This window comes from Canis lupus, chromosome 7, assembly GCF_003254725.2.
Source record: "Canis lupus dingo isolate Sandy chromosome 7, ASM325472v2, whole genome shotgun sequence".
NCBI lineage: Eukaryota > Metazoa > Chordata > Mammalia > Carnivora > Canidae > Canis > Canis lupus.
The window spans coordinates 39818724-39824533 of NC_064249.1; the positions used below are offsets into that span (position 1 = coordinate 39818724).

At 59.8% G+C, this 5810-nt stretch overlaps 1 long non-coding RNA gene and 1 pseudogene across 1 annotated transcript; one reads left to right on the forward strand and one right to left on the reverse strand.

The window, feature by feature from the left end:
- Positions 1 to 2028: 2028 nt before the first annotated feature.
- LOC118355180 (uncharacterized) lies at positions 2029 to 3939 on the reverse strand. Its single transcript, XR_004817130.2, has 2 exons — positions 2603 to 3939; positions 2029 to 2511 (listed from the first exon to the last, which is right to left on the reverse strand). It is a non-coding gene; the product is annotated as an uncharacterized LOC118355180 (long non-coding RNA).
- A 1219-nt stretch (positions 3940 to 5158) lies between these two features.
- On the forward strand, positions 5159 to 5810 carry LOC112648161 (ribosomal protein L18-like; annotated as a pseudogene).

A 5810-nucleotide genomic window follows, 5' to 3' on the forward strand; every position in this document is an offset into this window, starting at 1 on the left:
AGTGAGCCCCTCGTTCCCATGCACGGAGCACAGGGATCTCTGCCTCTGGCAGCCAGCGCAGGTCTGGAGGCAGGACGGCCATAGCAGCCCCCTCCCTTCTGAGCATGTGGCTGCCGGACGGTAGCACCTTGTTCACACTGCTCCCCACTGTGTGCGTCTGGGGGGCCCTGGGGCTCCCCAAGGAGGCTGAAGCCAGCTCTGCTCACCCTGCTTCTGGGGAGGGCCATAAATGTAATGCCCTTGCCCTACAAACAGAGGTTTGCACTTGCTCAGCTTTTTGAGGCAAAACTATGAGTTTTTTACAGATGCACACATGGGTGCAAAGGCAGCTGCCACATGATTCCATTTGTAGGGGGAATCTGAAAAACAGACACAGGCTCCTGAACACAGAGAACAAACAGGTGGTTGCCAGAGGGGGCGGGAGTGGGTGAAATGGGTGAAGGGCGTCGAGAGCACAAACTCCCAGTTCTAAGATAAACCAGTCCCGACGTGATGCACAGCTTGAGGACCAACACTGTACAGTGGGTGAGGGTGAGCAGGGTTAATGCGCAGAATCGCGGGCCTGAAATGAGCCTAACAGTGTATGTTGACTATGTGTCAATTAAAAAGAAGTTTTCTAATGAAAATTTTGGGGGTGCCTTGGTGGCTCAGTTAGTTGAGTTCTTGATTTCGGCTCAGGTTGTGATCTCAGGGTCCTGGGATCAAGTTCCGCGTCGGGCTTCACGCTCCGTGGAGAGTCTGCTGGAGATTCTTTCCCTCTCCTCTGCCCCTCCTGCTCGCTCACACACTCTCTCAAATAAATCTTTTTTTTTTTTAAGAATTTTTCTTGACACCTGGTGTGAAGAAATATCCTGAGTGAATAAATCAGATACATTTACAGTGATTTAGAAGATACGGTGCTCTTTCCTCTCAAAATGAGTTTGATTTCTGCTTTCCTCAAAAATCTCAATAAAACCCTTTCATGAAGAACTTCGGAAAAAGAAAGATGCACAAAAGTCAGGATAGTGGTCCCGTCGGTGGGGGCGGGGGGGATGGCGTATGTCAGGGGCACTGCCCGGGGTCCTCTGCGCTGTGTGTTTTTCTTCCGTCTTCTTTTATCCAGTTTATTCAGGTGAAGACACACACACAGAAAGGGGCTTGATGAGGTTGGAGATAACTACCCACCTATGAAACCATTACGACAGTCTGTGCCATAAACCTGTCATCATCTCCTGCCCTCTTAATTTTCTTATTCGTGATAAGAACCCTTGACATGAGATCTGCCGTCTTTGAACTGTAAGGCCGGTACTGTTGATAAGCACGGGCACTGCGCCAGGCGAGCGCGAGCGTCCGAGGCCGTGCAGACCGCACCCGGGACGGGCGGGCCGTGCCCCCCCCACCCTGTTTCTGCTCCGATTCTCTAAGCCGTATGTGGACCTTGTACGTGCCTTCCAGCACCGTGACATTTCACAACGAAAACCTGTGGAGAGATCTGGGGTTGCTTGGGGGCCCGACCGAGTGGGCCGAGGGACAGGGACTCTCAGGCTCTGCGTCCCGGCCGGCTCCGCAGGGAACGCCTCGCTGGAGGAAAGCGGGAGGCGGGTGGGCGGCGCTGGACCAGCAGATGTGCCTGCCCGGGGGACCGCGTGGGAGGACACGCGCGCTGCCTGCTGCGCCGTCGGGGAGAGTGTGTCAGAGCAGCGCAGGAGGAGAGGCCGCCTCGCCTCTGCGCCTCCTCTCTGCGGCGTGATGGCCCGGCCTGCGAGCTCTGCGCCCGGGGCCGCCGGGGCCTCGGTCTAGGGCAGAGGGGCCGGGCGGGCCGAGCGGGGGCCTGGGCTGGGGGCGCGGAGCTCCGGGAAGGAGGCATGTCGGGACCCGTCAGGAGTCCCCCCCCCGCATGTGGGCCTGTCACCGTTCCCAGGACAAACCAGCCAAGTTCGCCCCGGGGAGGCCTGGGGATTCCTAGTGGGGTCCAGGGCACGGCAGAGGCAGCGACGGCCACCCGGCGCCACCCAAGGGCCGAAGCACAACCCGAAGGAGAGATTTCACTAATTTGCTCAACAAATATTTATTGACTGGGAGCCGGGAGCCAGGCTGGGCGCTGGTGGCTGACGCACTGCTCAGAGCAAAACCCCAGCCCCGCGCCGCCAGGTGGCCTCTCCTGGGGTGGGGGAAGGGGTGGGGGGCAGGGTCCGCAGACCCGCCTGTCCGAGGAAATGCTGCACCTTCTTCCTGCGTCCCACCAGCCTCTTCATCACCGGCCAAGTCGGTGGTCCTGCGTGTGTGCGTCCATCCGTCCTGCCCACGTCACCACAGGCCTCTGCAGGGCAGGCACCCCTGTCGCACCTGTCACACACCTCGGAGACGGCCACTGTGTGTTTTAACCCATTCAGTTGTCCCCGGGCCCCTGGGCGGCAGGTATCACTGTTGTCCTGGGTCAGCAGATAAGGAAAGTGACCCCAGAGAGTGCAAGGAACTTGCCACAGCCATCCGCGCAGCCAGGCCAGTGTCACCCGCTGAAAATCTCTTTCTCTAAGGAAACAAAGCACAATTATGGAAAGTTTAAAGGTCTAGAGCTTAAAGAATGCCCCAAGTGTGGTCACAAGGCAGGGTGGTGACTCACCCAAGGAGAGTGTATCACGGCCTCAGGAGTCCTGGCTGTGGGGCCGCTCCATGACGGGGACGTCCAGAGCCTGAGTTGACTGACCGGCTTGGGCGCAGTCCAGCACCTGTCACCTGCAGACGACTCTGTGCCTTTATGTTTCTGTTGCTACATGAATTGCCAGAAGTTGAGAGGAAGGTGGCAGAGGGTATGCAGGCCATCCATCATCCCACCTCCCCAAGACTGCTACTGTTAACATTTTTTTGAAATTTTGTCTGCAGATTTTCCTCTGGTCAGATGGGTTGGGTGGCTCTGTCCCCGATCAGAGGTTAGCGTCACATCTCTGTGAGGTGGGTGTCATGCCCCTGCCCTGCCCAGCCACCTCTCTCCCTTCCTACAGGTACCCCAAGAAGCAGAGGGGACTCAGGGGACAAATCCTGTGCCTTGTCCTTTCCCTGAAGGCACCTGCTGGCAGGACACTCGCCAGAAGGTCATCCTCAGCTCCGTGGGCCAGCCTGGCCTTCTCCCACCATCCCAACTGTTGGGGCCTTCCCTTCCTGAAGCCTGACCTCTGGACGCTGGGTGACGTGCTGAGGGGCCAGGAGCACATGGAGCAGGTCACTGACTTGCATTGAGTTTTGTTTTTTTTGTTTTTTGTTTTTTGTCTGTTTTGTTTTTTAAATCATCTTCCTTGGGACACCTGGGTGGCTCAGTGGTTGAGCATCTTCCTTTGGATCAGGTGGTGATCCCAGGACCCTGGGACCTACGTCAGGCTCCCTGCTCAGTGGGGAGTCCACTTTTCCCCCTCCCTCTGCCCCTCCCTCTACTTGTGCGCTCTCTATCTGTCAAATGAATACATAAAATCTTTTTTAAAAATGGGAAAAAAAATAAACCATCTCCTTTGCCGTTGGTGAAAACACCCAGAACTTTCCCACACACGCTGCATGCTGTCATCATCTCCGTCAACTCCGATCACAACGGAGACACACACTGGTGGCTTGAACAACAGAGGCCACTTGTCACCTTGCTGGGCCCAGGAAGTGGAGACCAGGTCCCAGCTTCATGCCGCAGGCCCCATGGCTCCTTCTCCATGTACAGTGGAAAGGAGAAACTCTGGCGCCCACCCCCAGGGTGTCCACCCCCAGCCCTGGAGGACATACACATTTGTCCCTGACCTGGAATGATTTGGGGGCAAGTGGGGCTGAGAGTGGAAGGTGGGCCGAGTGAGGGCTGCCGGCCAGCCCCTGGGAACCCGCGTGGGGTTGGCCGCCTGCCCGGGTTCCCTGCACCCCGAGGCCCCCTGGCGCCCCACCCCCAGCTGGGGAGCAGAGGTCGGCCCGGCGGGCTCCTGAGGCCGGGCTGGGGGCACCAGGGCCTGGTCACTGGCAGAGCGGGTGGCGGAGCAGGGCGGCCTCAGAGACGTGTGCACGTCAGGAGAAATCAGACCCGTGTTTGTGGGCACTCTTGGAAAACCACGTGTGACCCCAGGAAAACAGATGTGTTCATCTCCCAGGGGTGGCGGCCCGACAGGGACCCGGGCCACGTGGCTGTGGGACTCCTCCCTCTCCAGGCTGACCTCGTGCCGAGGCCTCGCATCCCTGTGACCCTGTGGCAAGGGAGGCCCGTTCAGAGGCCTGGGGACACACTGGCCTCAGATGGGGCCATGTCTGCGAGCGGCTTCCCTGTCCCCTGACCTGCAGCACACGGGCAGTGTCCCCGGGAGACACCGCCGACCGCGAGGGACAGGGGCCACCTGGCTCCCTCCGCCCACGCCTGTTGTGAACACAGAGCCCGCAGGCCGCACAGGCTCCAGGGCCAGGCCTGTCCATCCCTGACGCCGTGGCCCGGGGTCACCCGCCAGCCAAGCTGTGTGGACCCACATTCTCGCGTCAGGTCGGCTTTAGGAGGAAGCCCACCCACGCCAGGCAGCGGGTGAGGAACGGCGTCGGGGAAGAGCGGGTCCCGCGAGCCCCGCGGGCCGGGACGGAAGGGGCCTGGTCTCCGGGCCGCAGATCGGGAGGCCGCGCAGGGGCCTCAACATGCCACGTGCGTGTGTGCGGGTGCGAGCGTGCACACGCAGGTGTGAGCGTGTGCGTGCGAGTGTGTGCACCTGCTCGCCCACACGCGTGTGAGGGACGCCCAGGCAAGGACGTGAGGGTGGCCAGTCCTCCCGTCCCACTGCCCGCCCCACCCTCAGCCCGAGGCACGTCTGCACTCAGCATGTTCCCGACAAGCAGAGGCTGGAAAACCCCGCCTCGGGGGCCCTTCCAGACGAGGACAGGTGTCTGTCCAAACCAGGGAGCTCGGAAACCTGGGAATTGCCGGGATCTCGCTCTGAGATCTCTGGGCGGTGGCCAGGGAGGGAGGCACAGCCTGGGCCCGGGAGCCGGTGGTGGGCGGAGCAGGCTGGCAGCGTGCGCCTGGAGACGAGCCCCTTCCGGGGACTGTGGGCCTGTCCCCACCGTCTCCCAGATGCAGCTGCTGGAATGTCTGGCCCAGGTTGGGGTGGCTCCCCTCTGACCAGTGCCTGGCTACTCCCCTCAAAACCAGCTCCTGGCTCTTTCCGGACCTGGCTGAGCAGGAGGCACCATCACGGGAGTCGACATCCGCCACAACAAGGACCGAAAGGTTCGGCGCAAGGAGCCCAAGGGCCAGGACATCTACCTGAGACTGTTGGACAAGCTGTACAGGTGTCTGGCCAGACCAACCAACTCTACCTTTAACCAGGTTGTGTTGAAGCGGTTGTTCATGAGTCGCACCAACCGGCCACCTCTGTCCCTTTCCCGGATGATCCGGAAGATGAAACATGCCTGGCCGGGAAAACAAAACAGCTGTGGTTGTAGGGACCATAACGGATGATGTGCGTGTCCAGGAGGTGCCCACGCTGAAGGTGTGTGCACTGCGCGTGAGTAGCCGTGCCCGGAGCCGCATCCTCAAAGCTGGAGGCAAGATCCTCACCTTCGACCAGTTGGCCCTGGTACTCCCCCAAGGGCTGTGGCACCGTCTTACTCTCTGGTCCACGCAAGGGCCGAGAGGTGTACAGACACTTTGGCAAGGCCCCAGAACCCCACACAGCCACACCAAACCCTACGTGAGATCCAAGGGCCGGAAGTTAGAGCGTGCCAGAGGCCGCAGGGCCAGCCGAGGCTACAAAAACTAACCCCAGATCCTGCCTTGTTATTAAAAAGATTTTGAATGCTGAAAAAAAGAAAAAAGAAAAGAAAAGAAA